The 21,013-nt window shown below is 39.5% G+C and overlaps 1 protein-coding gene across 1 annotated transcript in view; it reads right to left on the bottom strand.

Annotated features, from left to right (window-relative positions):
- Nucleotides 1-21,013, bottom strand: part of skor2 (SKI family transcriptional corepressor 2) — a 106,311-nt gene that overhangs the window by 21,003 nt on the left and 64,295 nt on the right. The gene's annotated exons all lie outside the window — the stretch shown is intronic.

The following is a 21,013-nucleotide window of genomic DNA, read 5'->3' as shown; positions in this document are numbered from 1 at the left end:
TCTCCTGGGAAAACCTAGCTCACATGTTTCACTGGCAATTAATGTTCAAACACAAAAAAGCAGCACTTTTATTTTTCAATTATTTGATTTTTAATTATTTGATATTTGTCTTAAATGCAGTTCTGCTCAAGGGCTCGCCATTATAGATAGAGGCTGGCTTTTAAAGAGGGGCCACTGGGCAAAATGGTAAACAACAGAATTAAATGGTAATAATTATTGTTCCAGAAAATAATTATTGTTCAGCCCCCTATCTGCTCTGGTGTTTAAATAACAACAAGTATTAGCTCTTTTTCTCTTCGGTGAACAGTGTGCAGTTATGTGTGTGTGTGTGTGTGTGTGTGTGATAGAGAGAGAGAGAGAGGATGAGGTGGCTTAAGTTGAATCACATATGCAGGACACAGATAGGCACACACAAGAGGCAAGCACAATGACACACACACACACACACACAAGCACACACACTTATACACAGAACTGGAGATCAAAACACACACAGCAGGTTTTGCAGATAACAAATACCATACACAGCATGTTATTTTGTCAAATATGTAATCATTTTTATGACCAAAAGAATTAATCAAACTTTGTAATGAAGTATTGCATTGTTATTTGGTACTTTCTGATTGGTTTGCCATGTGTTTATGGTATAAAAGTACTGCTACATATTGGAAAAACTTGACAAAATCTGTGGAAATTACATTTTTAGAACAACTGACATTAATAAAATATGGCCTTTATTCCCCAGAAACAAAACCTTGTTTCTTTGACAAACAACTTCTAAACAGGATCATACTCGGCACATATGGATGGATTTCACATCTGTATTGTTTTTGATGTCCTAATCCCCCACATTAAAACTCAGCATCAAAACAGCTTTTATCATTATTATTGTTATTAATATTCTGCCTGATCTCTCGCTGAATTACTGCTGATCCACTGGTGCGTAAATACCCTTCTAAAACAGTGTGTGAACTGAGGGATTAACAACAGGGTTCAAAGAGACATGCAGGCTATGTGACACTGATCTGACAGCACTAATGATGACAGAAATATGAGTATTTACTGTTTTTGATGGTCACATCACAACAAGATTGAGTCACGTGCAAACTGACAAACATACAACACATGCTCGTTGACATAAGTACATATTCAAATACACACACGCAAACACACTGTGCTTTTGTAATACTCTACAAGATGTTTGTTCATGCTTATTTTTGGAGGATTAACATCCCCCTCAACACTATAATCTATTTTTCAAAAACCTAGGGGCAGATGTTACGAATAAAGGGGAAGAAAAACATGTTAATACCAATATTGGGCACCTACTGAGGTTCATTCATACAGTGCGTCATCCTTATATAATTACAAGACTTATTTTTCAGTTTGATTACATTTTAGAGTGATAATCAAACATCTTGTATGCAGTAACTTTTTACAAACCCTCTGTTGTTGTAGATTTTAAGTTTCAGTAACTTAAATCTGCATATAAGAGCTTTAACATACATTAAAATGTCTTGCTAACTTGGTTGCTATTCTAAAATTGTTGACACATAAAATCACAATATAGTGACACGCTGTGAACTAATGTCAGTGTTACTTATATAGCCCAAAACCATCTAGAGGTGTGGCTCTATAAATGGCCTGTTGGTCCATCACTTTGTTCCAGAATGAAATATCTGTTCAACTCTTGGATGTATAGTTGATGAAATTTTGAACAAAAATGCACAGTCCCCAGAAGATAAACCGTAAAGACTTTGGTGATCCTCTGACTTTCCGTCGGTCGCCACCAGCAGGTCAGTGTTTTCACTTATCCAATAAAATAGCTTGACATCTACTAGATACATGTAGATTGACAAACTTTGCTTGGGCAGAGACATTCATGACATTAGAGATCCCTTGAATTTTTCTCTGGCACCAACAACAGGTTAGCATTTTTGGTTTAAAGTGATCTCAACAACTATTTTATAGGATTGCTTTGAAATTTGGTACGGATATTAAAGGTCCCTCAAGGTCACATTTGATGTAGCACCATCATCTGGTCATAATTTCAATTTGTCTGATATTTTGGTATGGCTAGTCATGGGCTAGTCAGTCAGTGTTTTAGGGGAAGCAGCTGACAAAAAGGTTTCAGGTAGGACTGTAGTGAAATAATGGTTAGCAGGATAGCATTAAAAAGTTGTTTATTTTCCCCACTTAAGTCCTTAACTTAGTATCACTCAATATTTTTCCACTGGTCATCCACGTCCACCTGCAGTGGCTCTATGCCCCACCAGTGGGGCCCACCCCACAGTTTGAAAACCACTGAGTTAAAATAAGATGGAGAACCATCTAAATATAATCTGCTAAACATCAGCATGTTAGCACATTAGCAAGCTGATGTTAGCATTAATCTCAATGCACTACAGAAATGCACAAAACATAACATAGAAGGAACTGAAACATCAACACTCTATAAACTATATCTTCTGAACCAGAGGTCAGTCCCAATTGAGTGAATCGCCCTGTTTTGAAGGTCAAGGTCGCAACTGAAATTAAATGCATAATATTCTCTTCTTTTGAGTTGAAAAATCCTCAGACTCTGATCTGGGGAAATCAGGACAGCCCAAGTTTCTAAAGCATTCACGCCCCAGGATAATTTAATTTGGTTGTAAGGAAGAACTGGATATTTCTGTCCAACACACAACACTGAGAGAAAAACTGTAACATGTTAATTTTAGTTCCAGTTGTCCTGAACCGGCCCTGATGCCCTGCATTTGCCTGTTAAAATACTCTTCTTTTACCAGTTTTCAGTCTGAAACGTGGATTAAAAACCAGAGCTGAGAGCATAAATATGTTTGTGTCTTTGGCGTGTGTATTTGGTTTTTATCAAATCCCTACAGCATATCACACTTACAAGGCTCTGTGCGCTAAGTAAGAATCACAGAGTGTAAAATTGACAGATGGGGCTATTTGGGTTTCCTTAAGTGCTCTGGGACACTCACACACTTTGGGTGGGTCTCTCGTCATCAGTTGTGATTTACTTATTTTAAGAGTAAATCCCCCCACTTCACCACGCTCACTCACCCTCTCTTCTTTCTGAGTTGAAATTAAAAGCAACATGTTGACTTTGAAATCTAAACATTAAAAACATATGCGGTCCATTAGCATATCCCCCCAGATGTTGCAGCGGTAATCCCAGGCCTTCTGCTATTCTGATTGGCCCAGAAGTTTAATCATGAAAATGTTAATGCCGAACATTAGAAACAATGAAAGAGCTCTGTGTGACGGGAACAGGAAGTGACACACCAATACAGCTGTTCTACAAAAATCAGATTAACATAGAAAATGGATACAGGATACAGGATACGGCCAAAAGTATGTGGACAGAGGTATACTTTTTTTTGTGTGATTTATGCTGTTTTTCATAGTTGTTGCTAAACCACTTCAGTTCCAGTTACATTTAAAATTGTATGAAATTATCCTTTAGTGTTTAGTGTAAACATTACCCGATCACGTCTGTTCATATTTCAAATAAGCTGCTCACACCTGACTAGGTTTGTGTATACAGTATAGACGCCTGCCTGAACATACATATACAGTACATACATGACACACTCTCAAGCACAGTGCAGGAGAGGAATACAGGGTCATATGGTGCAAAAAAAATAAATAAAAAAATAAGGCGATTTAAAATGGTTATTTTTCAGACACAGTTTTAAGATGATCCTCTGAGTGTCTGATCTCTAAATGAACATGAACGTTTAAATCCCTCTCTCCTCTCTTGCCTCACTCTCTCTGATCCCAACCTGCTGCTAAACCTCTGAGTTGTATTTGAAACCCAGAGGCCACAAACAAAATATGAGAGAGTAGATCTTTAAATGTACTGGATGCTGGTCTGTTTAGTCATTTGGTTGATGCACACTTACAGATTCAGATAGAGTGAAGGGAGGTAGCACACAATAAAAAGAAAATTTCAATACCTATCTCTTACTCTAATGTCTACGATCGTATGCAAGAAAATCTATTGTGTAAATACTTCAATAGCATGACAGCTTGCCTCAAGAAATCTTGTTTATTGATAAACAGAGAAAGTGTTGCTATGAGCCTGAAAAGATTTCTTATTTTATTCAACAACCTTTTTTCAGGCAATTCCAATAAGCTCCAGAATCCCTTTATAATTGGCAACCTCTTCTATCCTATCTATCAATCATCCCTTCAAAAAGGGAACAAAAACTCAAGATAGTTCGAGCTAATAAACGCTAAATATCCAGTATCTAACAGAAGGATATAACCTTCTATTTTAAATATATACTGTATATCCATACACTGTTGCCCATAAAGTTGGGATACAGTATTTCTACCTGTGACAATGTAAATAAAAAGAGGAATGTGTCTGAAAACAAAATTATTACAACGTTATGGACAGTTGTGTAATAAAAAATAAAGAAGGATGATGCTCAACCTCATCCTTGTATTTGAGCCACAATGGAAACACAATAAACATAGTTGTACTTTAAACACAATGGGCATACACTCACTTTAAGAGCCATACAAAGATGTAGTCTGGTTAAGCACACGCTGGTATGTGAGATCAATTAACAACCTACAGAAAAGAAAATAAAACATATACAGCCAACAGATAGGCAGACACTGGTGTTGGTGTGTTTATGGCCTTACTATTGTGATGTAAAGAAAAATCCCTGCATTGGCATTGTATGTTCTAAACATATCGCTGCTGACTCTCCGGCTAATGCTGGTCATAGTTTTATAAGAATCTGAGATGTATTTTTTTAACCACATTTAGGGTATCTGTACTTTTAGGAAAGAAAGAATGTTACTTGGAGAGTTGCAGAACCAATTTGTGGTCAGAGACATCCGCGCCGTGAATCCTACACTAAAGAGATGTGGGATTAGTACATACCGCTGTTGACAGCTAATGCTGGTCAAAGTTTTATAAGCCTCTGAGATGTATTTGAAACATAAAGTTCATGCTCGGCCAAAGGTCAAACATATTCCAGAAATAGCTGCTGAGATTTATGTCACACTTGCACACGTTTGGTTGGACATCATGCACCGTATACTGTATGTGTGGCATGGAGACTGACATGTATTATTATCATCACACAACATCTTTTGAAACCTTGAAACTAGTTAATGTGTTGTTCCTGGGCTGTTCCTGGATGTTCGCTTAATCAAAACCTTGTTAATTAAATGACAAAGATTTCAATCCTGATTATTTCTTGGTTGATTAATATATCTGAGTGAAATATTGCCTCATTAATAGATAGGTGTGTTTCCCTCAATGCCATGACCCCAATTACAAATCCTAGTTTATAAACACACACCAAAACCCATAAACATGCTCATCTTTGCGCATGCACACACACTGAGTCGGAGGATGTCTGAACCACATAGCTGACTTCTGGAGCTGTGTGCAGTCACCGAGTAATGTGTAACTGGTAACTGATTACGGATTTCACATAACTTGCGCAGCACTGTATATAGCGTGCCAATATATACACACACACACATATGCAGTGCACCCACATGACATATGGCTGCAGACATATGGATGCTGTCATTATTAAACCTCACAGTTGCATAAATACAGCTTATTAGTGACTACATCCAATGTGATACACGGGCTACATGATGACTGCTCAACACTTAAATGGCCATGTGGAATTCGAGTCTATATTTAAATGTTTAAGTATAAAAAATGGCAGACTAAAAGGTTTTCAACAAGAAAGAGGCAGTAGATGGTGACACATGGCGTTTTATAGTAATGCCGTTCATATAGGTCAAATAGGCATCAAGACACTGAGCTGCTGTACTGGGTGATCTGTGATCACTGTGTAAATACCAAGGATATCAAATCACTCTCTTTCGGTTTCTGTACATTAAGACTTTCTGGTATTTACAGCAGCTTTAACTCATATCGTGACATCTGTATTAAAGTAAGACTTATAATAGGATCAGAGGTTTCCATGCAAGGGGTTAGGTTAGGGTTAAGTATTCCTTGACCTTTTGAGGTGTAAATAATCTCAGTGTGAAAGAGGTTCTAGTTTTCTAATGGCAGACACCTTATTTTACATTTAAAATCTCATAGTCATATGGCAGACACCTTATTTTACATTTAAAATCTCATAGTCATATTTGTATAAACTAGAATAAAAGCATCAGTAAGCAACAGACAATAAGTTATGGTAGTACTGCATAGGGTATGATTCTAAAAGAAAAACAAACAAAGAAAAAAAACACAAACATCCAAATAAAATAAAAATAAACAAATAAATTAATTAATATAAAGAGAAATTCTGAGACTTTATATTGTGTGTTTTTCATGTGAAAGTAGCACAAATATGGAGTGGAGCTTTGGAGAGTTATCATTCACAAACAAATCAAATGCAAGGATACGTAAATGTATACATCAATATGCGTGTCAGCTTAGAAATATTAAATGTAAGTAGAAAGAGATGGGCATTATTGGCTCCAGATGTTTCCATTATAGTGTTATTGTTGTGTGACATACTGTAGGTTTTCAGGATTAGGATTAAAAACATACACAGCTCATGTCCTCAAGTCTTACAACTGCAGATTGCCACACATTGGATAAGGACAAACAATGAATTATTTGTCAAGTTTAGAATAATATATTTTTAATTCAATTCGATTTAATTAAATGTTAACCTTAAAGTTCAAATAGAGAATATTGCAGTTTAAAAGTCAGAAAAACACAATCACAAATACAGAAAGTATAAAAAGGAATTACTTGTTCTGGCAAGACTTTTCTCGTTGCATTTCAGCACCCTGGACAGAGACACAGTACAGCATATATAGAGAAAGGTATTTGTGTACATGTTACATAGGAATGACATTCCCAGCTAAGCAACATAGGCCAGACTTTCTTAATATATCTGAGCCCAGGTTGGACATGAGGATTTTTATTATAATCCATAGCTCAACCACCTCAACTGACCTCTTTCAAGGCAAATGAGCAGCAGCACTACTACTACTACTACGACAGTCTTCTTTTCCTGACGTTGTAATGTGTTGCTCTGATTAATTACTAAGAATGATCAAGCTGAGCTCAATCACACCTCATTTTGTTATCAATCCAGTTACAAGACGATACTTTTAAACAGATGTCTCATGCACCACTGCTTGTTTTTCCCTGAAGCTTAATAAGTGTAATATTACATTTCATAAAAATGTAATAATTTCTTTTGAAGTTAGAGGAAGTGCTCTTTATTTCAGGCAAGGTAGGGTGCCTTCATGATGAAACTATCATAATATAAACAAAACTAGTGACAGAACAGGGACAACCTTGGCATGGCCCAAAGCCACAACAAACTTTTTGACTTAATGACATGCGTTTACTGTTTACTGTCCTTCCAGCTCTTAATCCCACCCACTGCCTATCTCCCAGTGACACTCTGAAATAGACAGAAGTCAGCTCCTTCTCAGGAGTTTGGCATTTAGAGATGAACTATACTATATCTAGCTCCATCTCACACACTAGATCCAGCTCTTTCTTTACCAGGAAGGTGCCATTCTACATGCTGAGAAACATTTTCAGCACTCCAAGGCCCATGTCACCCATTTGGTAATGTAGCAGACTCCTAGACTAAACAGGTGGTGGACTTATATAACATCCTAGCTTGGGCAATCTTTGTTTCTGTTCCACAAAGATGAATCACTCACAAACCCCATCACCACATTTAACTAAAGTGCTTCAGAAATGCATTCTCAATCCTAAATAATACTAGCGTGTTATTGTCAGTAGCTCACAGAGTGGGACTAAATTAACTTAATTTGAGGGTTTGGCTAAAATGTGCCTGTGGAAGAATAAAGCATGAGGGGGTATACCATGATCACAAGCAACATTTTTAATGGTCAGGCAACATAGGGAGTAAAAAGGAGTAAATCCAGCCTCTCACCATGGGATATAATGTCATTACAGAATACAACTAGTTATGTCACAGATGAAGAGGGGATGGAGGTGGTGACAGAAAGAGGCCCATGACCCAGTTTAGATCTCACTGCGAAAAGATTATAACTGGAGTCACATATCTGGAATTTTCTGCTGCTCCGTTATGAAAAGACTTATTTTATTGCAACCTTTAAGAAAACCTGGGAGGGTTTCGGTTTCTAGTGTTTCACTCCTTCCATCTGTGTCACTGGGCGTTCCTTCTGAACCCTTGGAGAGGACTTGACTGATGTGTGACATCACCCCCCCCATGTTCCTCCTCCTCCTCTTTCCCTCCCTCTCCCCCCTTGGTCCTTCCTCTGTCACGTCACACAGCGTGTCCTGCGGGATCCGGGAAATGATTAAGGAAGACAGTTTCAAATACCTTTCAAGTCTCTCCCTGATGGCATCGCAAAGTAGGTGGGCATGGAGAAGGTGGGAGTTGGCAAGGGGAGAATGCCAAGCTGTCTGACAGAGACAGGAGATAAGGTGAATATTTGAGTGTATGAGTATTGATGTTTGAGTGTGTGTGTATGTGTGTGTGTGTGTGTGTGTAGGTGCCTGTCTATGCGTAGTGGAAGAGGTGAGTGTGTCATTTGTATGTATATGCCTTTGTATGTTAAGTGTGCATGTGTGGAGTGACTGCTGGCGCTTCGTTAAGTGTGTGTGTGTGTTTTCAGGGTTTTAGTACATCACTGTGCATTCGCACTTGTACACTGTGTGCAAATGTGGGCGAAGGTATGGATAAGAAACAGATGTGCAGAGAAATAGACAAGAAAAATGGTGAAAGGACAAGTTTGGCCTTTCGAGCTCCCGTAGCAGAATACATTATCTCCTTTATATCTGTAATATACTTCACATAAGAGTGTCTTGTTCACGGTGACATACATACAGGGTCCCTCATTGTGACATGCTGCTCACTGTGGCATGACAGGGCGTGTGCATGTGTGAATACATATCTGTGTGTGTATGTACAGTATGTGCCTACGTATGTGTGCGCACGGGTCTATGTGAGGGAGAGATAATGAGATCTTGTTCAGCTGAGGCCTGGTCTTGATCCCCAGAAGCCCTGGACTCATTTCAGTGACAAACCTCTGAACAGAGTGAACACGAGACTGAACACCTCTGGCAGAAACACAACTGGTCTCATGTAGAGGGATCCAAACGGACTATGGGTCCATTGTGCACTATAAGCCCGTGTAAGTCCAGGATGATAGCCTTTGTTCCTGTTGAGTGAAAAACTATTTTTTTACATTATTCCTCAATTTCCTTTTTTCAAGGAATACAATAATCTGTTTTTCCTCCACAACAGGGCTTTGTTCTTCCATAGAGCAACCACCTTTACTGAGCTGCCCCCCATTTTTTTTTTTTTACTTCACCATGTGAGGCAGAAAGAACGGGCGTAGAAACTTGTTTGATGTCCCAGGTTTTATCATGACTGGTGGTTGTCACATTATTTAACTCATCTACTTGGCTCTAATTCAACTGACAATCTTTTGAAAGCTCAAAAGACTCATTACTCGCTCTGTGTAAAACACTTTAGGATCTCAATGCCACGGCAACAATGTTCGCTTCTTTTGTAGCAAGAGTGCATTTAAACAGGACGACAACATAACATATTTTTACCATGTTTGTACCTCTATAAATTTGGTTCAGTATCAGTTTTTAATAGTAAACTACAAAAAAAATACCTTCCAGAGGAGACCAGGGTTATGGCTGTAATAAAAATGGTTCAAGAATAGTAAACTTTACTCTGCGTATGCAGCAATAGTTTTACCAGCCTCAAAGTCCACAGAGAGAAACTGTAAATTTACAAAAGTAGTAGATTAAACTGAATTCTGTCTTGCACATTCTCCACCACCAGTAGGCAAGCAGTATACAATATATTGTATTGTAACAGTATATTCACATGAACATCACCAACATGCTTACATACACTCAAATTATGTCCATATTAAGTAATTCAAGGTGTACGCATAGTACATAGTGACTCAGTCATGCACATTTAGATAGTATGATAGTGGAGGCCATGCATGGAAGGCTGTGTGGTGTCCTACAGACTTAAAGGACATAGGGATGTAAGAACAAACCTCTATGAAAAAACACTCATTCATATCAATGATCCTCTGAGTTGGAACAGCATGGATGAAGGTACAAAAGGCCACAGCCGTAAAAACAGGATTAACCAGCAAAAAAAAGTTGAACGTGACTCAAGCTTTGCCGCATTGCAATGCAGCAATATCTGGCAACACCCGGCGTCGACAAAATAAATACATGCTTGTGCATTCATGGTATTGTTTACCATGCGTGCAGTGATTACTTTGCTATAGTTGTAAACTCCGGCCTCAGTTGCATTACAAATGTCTTTCTTTCTTCCTTCTTCCATTTCTCACTCCTCTCTCATCCACCCTCCCTCTCCTCTTCATGCCTGTCAGCTAGCATCACCGTGTGAGTTAGCCAAAGCTATCACTGTTCCCTTTTCTATTTGGCATTGTTCAAACTAAATGGAAACAAGGTAATTAGCTTGTTACAATTAAAGCGAGACGAGCGGATGAATTGTAATCACCCGCAATGGAGTTCCTGCTTTCTCCCCTGCAGCCTCCAACAGGCCAGCTGAGCTATCCTCATTTGCATAATTAAAATATACAAATGATAATGGATTTTGTAGTCAATGTCCAGAGGCTGCAGAGGCAGGAATGAGAAGAAAATATGAAATCACAATAACAACCACGCTGGCTTCGCCTAGAGGGGAGGGGAGGGACGAGGGAAGAGAAAAGGAAGGAGATGGGAAGAAAAGGAGGATGTGGGGCTACTGGAAGAGATGGAAACAGAAAGAAGACTGTGAAGATAATGGAGGATAAAGGAGAGAAAAGAGGAAAGACAGCCTGAACATCAGGGAGAACAGAATAAAGGTGGACCAATTACATTTGCAAATAGCACACGCCTGGCCCTGGCCTGCATTGCCCTCCCTCTAGGGAAGTCTTTTGCCTGATTACATGAAATTGGGATAGAATTAAACATCTAAGAGTTGTCCTAAGACAAACCGAAATGAAATTAGAACCCGACTTCTTTTTTACCTTGGAGCGCCACAGAGCCGCACGACAGGGAGGGAAGGAGAGACGGAGGGATTTTTGCAATTAGGCGAGGGACAATGTCGGTGAAATTAGGCCTCAGAGCTGAGTTCTTTCTCCCTAAGCTTTTTCTTTCTTTTTTTTTCCTCTCCTGGCTTTCTGTATAGTTTTCTCTCTTCCTGCCATCAGAAAGTTCGGAGGCGAAACAGCTGTGATCTCTTGATGCTGATGTGGTAATGGGTTTCAGACACACTCACACACACATACACGACCCCACTGCGGCAAAATACACTTACACACGCACACTTGTGCCCTGGTGATTTGGCCTGTACGGCAGCTCAGTGCACAAAGAGTGGCATTAGAGTGGTGTGTGCCGTGAGCGCTGGGCACGGCCCCAAAACAACAACTGAACAGCTCTCCAGCCACCAAACTTGTTTCCTCTCTACAGTAAAGATTTGAGGGTTGAGGGAGGGAGTTCTTATTTAGTGAGGGGCCTCCTTAAAAACACGAGTGTTACTTCGCTTGTTAAAGAAAAGAAAAAATGTATACGTTTGCTAAGGGGATGACTAAAATCCTCCCTGCTTCGCTCCCAATTTAATTCAACACTTTCTTTTGTTTTGCAATTTCTGTTCTACATCCACCATATCAATCTAAAATAAACTGTAAAAAAATGATTTAATCATTAATATTATGACAATAATACAAAAAAGTCTGCTTCCACACATTCAGCTTCACCACAGGAATCCGAAACAATACATTTAACTCATAATCTGATCTGAAAATGCATATTATGTTTCCTCATTTTATTCCCAACACCTCTAACATGGAACAGTGAGTGACAGAACTTGTCATTTGTCAGTTTTCCAACACAACTTACATGTACATATTCTGATCTGGCATATGCATACGACCACTGATAGAAATGACAGATATGACCTGGGCATGGAAACGGATATAGCAGTTTGAAAAAATAATCATTACTCGAGTTCAATTTACTGCGTTCGTCACTGAACAAACTCTGATGACGCAGCTCAAAGCTCTGAAAGAAAGCTAGTACCTTGAGATCAAAGTCTTTTGTGATATTTGTAGGGCTTTTTACAGAAACGCCCCATCTACAGCCAAGATTTGGTTATGTACTTGTGCCAACCATCCTCTGTAACCTCGTCCGTTCAAGGTTTTGCAGTACAACATTTCATTGCTTCTACAGTTGTTGTTATTAGCAAGTGGACATTTGAGTTCAATGTAAATAAATAAATGAATAAAATTCTAATTTTTGTTTTAATGTGCCATTGTTCGATAATCTTTCTCGATCATTTTCTTTCCACCCACTTTATTTTTTCCCCTCCATGTATCAGCAATGATTCATTCTGTATCTCTCTGTCTGTTTGTTTTACTCTTATTTTAACACTTTTTCTCATCCACTTCTCTTCCTCCCTCAATGATGACTCAAATACTCATTTGTTGCTTTCTTTCCCTCCTTCAGCTCCTTCTCTCTCCCTGAATTTGACGCTATTCCCCGGAAAACTGTATTACCAGCATGTGTGCAATGAAATGAAATGTTCATGGTGGTGTTTGACGGTTTCCTCCGTCTCTCTATTTAAATAGTAATTTTCTCTGTTCTTCAGCCCTTTTGTTTTCACTCTCTTACTGGCACACACACATCCACACTCTCTCTCTCTCTCTCTTTCTGCATCCCCTTCTTCTGGTGTCCACATTCCCTTTTGCTTTCCTCAGAACTTGTATATTTTAGGTCTATACCGTGTTGTTTTAACGTTTAGAGGTTTGCATCGTCCCCCCCCTCCTCTCTTCTTCTTTCTCCGTGCATGTGTGTGAGTGAAAGCAATAACAGTGGCAGAGCTGTAAGTAAATAATGAGGAGTAATCAAAGTTAATGGAACCCAATGGGAGCCACAGCTTCTGTGTGTGGCAATAATCTCATTTAGAGAGAGAGGCAGATTTAGAGGATAATTGGGGCCTAAGTACTCACTGATTCCCCTGCTAACTAACTAACTAACTGAGCTGCCGATGCTTGTTTTGTTTGCCGACACAGATGGAGCACAAACAAAGAAGAGATATTTGATGCACTCCCTCGTCTTGGCTCGTCGTCTTTTTGTTCTGCTTTCCTTTTTTCTTCATTGTTTTTCAGTTTTTTTCTATTTCATTTCTTCTCTGTACTTTTACTCCCGTTATGCTTTCATGCCTTCTCCTCCTTTCCTTTCTTCCTCTTTGCTTCTTTTCTTTCCTTCCCTGTTTTTATTTTGTCTTTTTTCTTCTCACACTTCATTCCTTTCTTCTCCTCTTCGTTCATCTCAGTTGCATCTCCTGTTTTGTTGCTTCCTTCCCTTCTCTACTTCCACTTTCTTATGTGTTCACCTCTTCTCCATTCGTTTTATTTCCGTTTCTTCATGTTTTTTTCCTTAGCGTTGTTTCCTTTTCTCTTTCTCCATCACTCTCAAATATTTATTCTTTCTTTCTCCTCTCCACCAGTTTCTTTTCATTAATTCTCTTCACTTGTCCTGTCCAGTCTTTTCTTTCTTTATTTGTCTTATCTCCTCTTCTTTCCTTTCCTTCCTTCTGTTCTTGCATCTCATTTATTGTTTTTTTCCCCCGTCTGTTTCATTTCTTTAGTTTCCTCTTCTTCTAGCCTTCCATCTCCCCTCCTTTCGTTTCCTTTCTTCTCCACACATCCTTATTTCTTTATTTTTCTTTTCATCTTAGTCTTTCATTCTTTCCCGCGTTCTGCTCACTTTTAAGATCTTTCATCTCCTCTTTCTTTCCTCTTCTTTTCGTCTCCATATTTTTTATTCTGTCTTTTATGTCCACTTTTACTACCTGTAATGTTTTTTCATGTCTTCTCCTCTTCTTATCCTTGCCCTTCTTTCCTACTGTATCTCTTATCCTTTTCTTTTCTTATCCTCACCATCGTTTCTTTTATTTTCTTGCTCTCTTGATCTCTCTTCCTTACATTTCATCTCCTCTTCTTGTCCCCTTACCACCTCTCCTTTTGTCTCCTCTCCCCTGTGTGTGTCCAGGACGTAAAGAGAGGCAGACATGTACATGTATGTGTGTATTTGTGTGTGATGGAGTTAATGGAGGATGCTCTCAGTAGCACAGTGGGGTTCCACTCGTTCTTTGGAAAGACCAGCATGCTTTGTTTCAGAGGTGTGTGTGTGTGTGTGTGTGTGTGTGTGTGTGTGTGTGTTGCTTTTCTCTGTGGCTATAGCATACTGTAACACTGAGTCTTTAACCCTCAATTTGATAAGAGATACTCAGCATGATGACTGGACGACTGCCAAATCTCCCTCTCTGTCTTTCTACTCATCCCTCAGCTGATTTTTCTTCATTTCTCTCCTGTACTTCACTCTAATTATCTATCTTTCCTCTTTTTCTTTCTTATTCATGCTCATTTCACCAAGACTTCTTCCTTCATTACTCATTTATTGGTATGAATCTCAGATGAACAGTATTAACAAAACATCTAAATACAAAAAGAAATTAACTAGAGAAATAATTAACAAACAGATAAAAAAAACATAAGCCATTTGATTTCCCCTCTGTCTCTTTACTTTGTTTACCCATTTCTATAGTCTTTCATTTGCTTTCTTACCTTCTTTCCCCTTTTCCTTCTCTTCCCATTCTTATTCATTTGCATATTGTGCTTAGTTTTTATTTAATTATTTAGATCATTCAAAACTGAAAACATCAGCTTGCCATCACAAACTCCATCATTATGGACTGACTGGTGAATCAACCTGGTGCATTATCAGACCTGAGCAAGAGTCTAACTCTTGGTCTTGGTGTTGGTGACAATTCAATCTGTAGCTCTCGTAGCATTTGAAAGAGAGCGTCAAAGAGAGTCATTACTCTCACAGGTTTCTCTTTCCTGGTCGACTGAATACAGCAGACGTCGATCACTGAATGGTTTTACATACTCATCAAGCAGAGTAATTTTTCCAGGGTGCCAAAAGACCTTGCGGGTCACGTCATATATTTAAAAGTGCAATTTGCAAAGCCTTCTAGCTACATTTAATATTTTTAAGTATGGTTATGCCACTGTGATTATATGTGTTCAGTGAATGCATTGTGGTGTCTGCGGATGTGTGTGTGCATCAGTAGTGTGTGTGTGTGTGTATGTGTGTGTGTACTGTAGGAGGGGAGGCAGCTTAAAGCAGCACAGCAGGTCAAAGCTAGACTGTAAAAGATGTGTTTAATCTGAAGATATTAGACTCGGGTTATTTTTACTTACCATCGCTCGGTATTAAAAAAGCACAGTTACAGTTATTGTGCGGTCAGGAAGTAGTTACGCTTATTGGAGGGGATCTTGGGAAAGCAGCTGAGATTAAAGGAGCTGTTTAATCAAGGAGTGCACATACACACACACAAACACAAAAGCATCGCACAATTACTCTTTTCGATATGTACACAGAAATTGTACAAATACGTTATGTGTACACACACACACAGGCTTGTGCAAATAGGTCTAAGGCTACTAGAGGCTTATGAACACACTGTTTGGGTAAAGTCCACCATTACATAAATGAGCAGGATAAGATGCTTAAACATTATTTACACACGGGGCAAGAGGGGATTAGAATCGACCCGTGTCAGTCTCTCTTCTTTTTTTTACATCGTCTTTTGAGTTTTCTTTGTTTTGTTTTCTCTTATTTCCCCCTTTACATGGTTTTCCTACCTTTCCTGTATTTCCTGTAAACCTAAACTCAAAAATAAATTGTCAAACTTGCTAACACAATCCACAAGACACATTTTTAAACAAAGATGTTTTTTTTTTGGTTTGTTTTTCTCCAGACTTAACCTTTTTTCAATTTGTGTTTTTGTGACACTTTATGGTGTACATATGCTGTCAGTATGTGTCTACCAAAGACACATGAATGTAATAGAGCTGAGTAGAATACAATACTGTTGGTCAAACAGTACAAACAGCATCACTAAGTGAGTCAGAGAGTAAATCGACCTCTGCGTCAGAGTGCTAACTGGAGCGACTAGTCATCCTGTCACAAGACCTGATTGGCTCATTTAAATACCGCTCAGGTGTAATTGGCTGGGAAATTAAACTGTCATTATTGGACAGGCGAAGAGGGAAAAAAAAGCACAGGGGAGTGACAGGACAAAATGGTCGACTTTCTCCCATGGGAAAACTCTGGGAAAATAAGGGGAGACAGATATATACACACAGAAAGACACACACTTAGAGACCTCATTCTAAAATACATATGATGCATGAACTCACTCAGACATGCATAAATACACACTAGAGTTGTCACGATACCAAAATGAGTAACCACGATAGTATACCAGACAAAGTATCACAGTTCCAGGTTTAACGCAATACTGCTGCCTTTTTTATTTTTTACTATTATCAGTTTTATGAACTGCAATGTATTTGTACAAGTTATAAATTCTTATTAATTACTTGTAATGTTGTTTGGTGCATGATAACCATACTGGTGAAGTAAGAATTAGACTGAAACAAGTTTGAGTGTGTTGTCTCGTGTTTGTGACTGTAAGCCATATGCGCGTCTGGGCGAGACAGAACTTTAGCTTGTTGTTTGTTTTGAAGCGAGTTTCTATTGAAGCGGAGCTGTCTTCATGGAGTTTGTTCTTGCCGGCAGTAACACACAAACAGCCAATGAGCTAACAGACGGGCAGACCCAGTGTGCGGAAACATCATATCCCTTGACGTCACCAGTAACAGGCAACCAGCCAATCATTCAGCAGCTGTGTAGTTCGGTTGCAGTAGTTGCCATGTTGGTTTGTTTTACAAGGGAGTAGCATGCAGTGAGAAGCCAGGAGGAGAGTAGAGGCGGCCGCTATGTAGTGGAGACTGGCACCAGTAGTATAGTAATCCACGGTAGTACTGTTGTGTAGAATTGCTAGTATAGTAGGAACCGTTACCATTTGGCACCGCGGGGTACCGTGAGTATTGTGGGTATGGTGCAACTCTAATGCACACAGGCACATGTGAGCTTCTATAGAGGCAGAAAGTGACAAAACGCACAAAGGAAGTATATTTACATTTCTAGAACCTTACTTCATAACTACAATTTTCTTCTTTTACCGTCCTAACAGTCTCTTCTTGTCCACTTTTTTTTCCAATTCAGCAATCTGTTTCTATCCCGCATCTCTGGTCCACTCTCTGTTTTGACATGGCTCAGTAATAAAACTGATGGATGGACGGTGACCAGAGCTTTTCCAGGTGAACCCTGACCTCCCAGAGTGTGTGTTTGTCTAAGTGTGTGTGTGTGTGACTATGGCCCATCTGTGTGGGCCGTTGAGAGCCTCTCCCTCTTTGCCCTCTTATTCTGACCCACATCCTCAACGGTCAACACTGAGAGCACTCAGGCCCCGGGGAGAGTGTCTTTCTTTCTTTGTGTGTGTGTGTGTGTGTGTGTGTGTGTGTGTGTGTGCGTGTATTTATGAGTGTCAGTACATGCAGGGGTGAGTCTTAGGAGAACAGAAATACACACACAGTTTTTCATGATCTCATCAATGGATTGTGAATACAGTATTAACGATGGCTGGGCGGCCCCTGGCCACTACTTACTGAATCAGATATGTGACATCTGATATGGCTTCAATTTGAAATCCATTTGTAATGCAATATAGCAGTGTACTTTATGTGGAGGTCAGGACCCAAAGTTGGGTCACTGAAAGATCATAATTATTTTAAAGGAAGTGAATGTCCTCAAAAGCAGAATTGTTTGCCAAACTTTGGGTGTGAGATATGCACTACATGAGATACAAAGCATTTTTGTGAATGAATGTCAAAAACAAGCAAAAACATTTAGGTAGTGTTTTTAATTTACACTACAGCTGCAGGTAACAATTATTTTCATTATTGATTCATCTGCCAATTCAACACTGGACCAAATTAATGCACCCAGCAGAGCATACAAAGAAGTACAACTGTGTCTCATGTTTTTTTTTGTTTTGTTTTGTTTTTGTTCAAATTCCTAAAAGAGTTACATTTACATTAATGGACATTAGCTGTCATTGTGTAAACTCCAGAAGATAAATGCAAAATAAAAAAAAAATTTAAAACGATGACAACTGTTTGAGAAGCTTTACGTGTTCCCTGATCTTCCACACTTAGTTCAACTTGGAGAGTCTGGCACCCTGGCAATAGTTGGTCAGTGGTGGCTACCATACATGATCACTGTTGAGGAAGTGGACAGAATTTCTTTTTCAGGTTTCCCTAAAGAGATGTTCCAGGCCACAAACCTGACTGATTGTGCTTTAGGCTACAGTTAAGTGGCTGTGTTATTACTATACACAAACAGCACAAAATTAAACCTGTAAGCTTTAAGCAGGAAATTAAAAATGTTTGTGTCCGACTGTTGCACAGTAATTACATGGCTTTTGCTGCTACACCTGTCGGCACTAGACCACAGATAGGAAGCTGAAGGTTTCAGCAGGGAACAGTGTATATTTGGCCTCATGCTATCATAGTACTAATATCTGGTATTTAATATGACATTATACTGTAATGGCCAACTGTATTCTGCTAATGACATGGTCCAGTGAACCATCTGTCTGGGGAACAAGAGGACAGCAGACATTAGATCGGCTGTCAGAGGTGATACGCACACAGGGTGCCATTAAGTGCTGTTTAGGATGGAAAGCCTTCGCTTGGTGTGTGTTTGAGTGTGTGTTTTGGTGCACAAAGCTCAAACAAATGGATTCAATCCCTCGACGAACAGCGTGTGTCTCAAAGCCCCGTGCCCCTGTTGTGACATCATCTATGAATGTCATAATTGAGGGCCGGTAAATTGCCACTCTTCCCCGCTCAGCGTCGCCCCATGTGTCAATACCGAGGTTCAAGGTGACGGAGCGGATCAATACACAGAGACAGGAGCCATCCGCTGAATTTACAGCCCAGTAACAAGAGAGCAACGAAACGACGCTGCTGTAGCCTTCAGCAAGCTACTGGACGAGACTGCAGCGCTGCTGGCGAGCATTTGTCAAAACATGCACACCAGTGATTCTCCGAGGAATTTTGTGGTCTGGTTGTTGTTCTGGGGGACTGTTTTGGTTTGGGCTTTGCATCAGTCACAGCGGTGGGTTGTGTTTTAGTTGTAGCTGTGAACAAGTTTTCATTTGGGTGAATATTTTTTTATCAGAGAGGAAATGATACAGGTAAAAACATTAACAATGGTTCTGTTCCATTTAGATGTCCCAGTGAGTCATGCCTGTGAGGAGGAGGCAGACCCTGAAAAACCTAAATGAAATACAGATGTTATTAATTCAATTCTTACAGCTGTAGCTCAGTGATGGAAAGTAACAAAGTGCATTTACTCTGGTGTTGGTACTTAAAGGATGGGGACTTTTGTCTCAACAACAAAACAACATGCAACAACCAGCATCCCTCCCTAGAATGAGCATCATGGATTTTGTCCCTAATTTCTGACAGTTCAGTCACAGAGGGGATTTCTTTGCCTATCATTTAAGTTGTGAATGCATGAATGTATATTTTTGCACTCGTGTTGTACTACTTTTACTTAAGTAGACAATCTGAATTCTTCCCAATGTCTGTCGGTAAAAAGGGAGCAGCTGTGTCATGATGTATCTTTTGTCCTCTTTATGTTTTTACCGTTTTTGGTCTTTACACATGACATTGAAATTAATGTAGAGGTACAGGCATGGATGGATTTTTTTGAATGAGCCTACCAAGCACAGGCCCATGGGACCAAGAGGTCAGAGGGCCCTGAAGCCATATCTACACATCTTAAGTAACTTATTAGCATTTTATTTATTTATTTTTTTTTACATAATATAATACAGCTGTTAGAAAAAAAAACCTTCTTTCACTACCATTTCCTTTTATTATATATTTGATATCATTTTCTAACAGTATTGTGAATGATATCTGTGGAAATGTGTTTGCAGTGGCGAGATGCTTTGGAACATATTTGTACTTTTCTAAAATACTGAGGTTCATGATCAGGGTCAGGAACAGAGAGACATGCTACTGAAAAGACGAGACCGAGCAAGAATAAAAGCATGGTGTAGGTGAACTTCAGAAAACAAACAAAACTAAAACAAAAAGGCTTTTTTTTTTGCATTTCTTTGGTCTTGCATATTGTGCTTGTGCATGAACTGACATGCATGTGTGTGGGTGTGTGCACATGTGTGTGAGTATGTGTGCATTCATCACAGCAGCTACAGTGTCCAGCAGGCATGGATGCCACAATGATAGTAGGTGAGCTGTGAAGGTGACGATGCCTGCCGTGTGTGTGTGTGTGTGTGTGTGTGTGTGTGAGTTTCTGTGCATGTCTGTGTGCGTGTTCCAGGTGATGGATTAGCTTCATTTCCAGTGTAAGCCGTCTGTTGTGAGTGAGTGAGAGTGTGTATGCTTGAACCTAAGCAGCAGGAGGGAGTGTGTAAGTGATACGTGTGTCTGCTGGACCGTGCGGGTGTGAGTATGTGTTTCTGTCACATTGTGTCTATTTATATGTGTCTTTACCTGCATGTGTGTGTGTGTCTGTGTGTTTGTGTGACAGTGGCTGAGTGATGGGTCCAGTATAGCGTGTAGCATAGTGGACAGACGCTGGGTTTCTATTGCCGTGGGCAATGGCGAGGTGTGTGTACAATCAAACGTGTGTTGACAGGCGCGATGGACATCACACGGTTATGATGACCTCAACCTGCTGCAGGTGACAAGCCACCCCCCTCCCATCACAAACACACACAAACTGAATCACTGTTGGTGCTTCACAAAAAATTCCAACCTAATATACTCTGTAATAAAACTTAAAAAAAACGAACGTGTCTTATACTTACAATGTCTTCAATGTTTTCCCACAGACTTGTTATAAAAGCAACAGGTTCAGTCCTCTGAATTTGAAATACTATAAACAGGTTATTCAGTGAGATCTGTGAACAGTGTCATCACTACAACACAGCTCAAACAGCTCAGCCAGGATGTAAACAAGCCAACGCTGTAGTTTAACCGCAAAATGGCTCTTTGTAGTAAC

The sequence above is a fragment of the Larimichthys crocea genome, chromosome IV (assembly GCF_000972845.2).
Source record: "Larimichthys crocea isolate SSNF chromosome IV, L_crocea_2.0, whole genome shotgun sequence".
Taxonomy (NCBI): domain Eukaryota; kingdom Metazoa; phylum Chordata; class Actinopteri; family Sciaenidae; genus Larimichthys; species Larimichthys crocea.
Note: the sequence above shows the minus strand (reverse complement) of the source record. Positions and strands in the feature narration are given on the sequence as shown.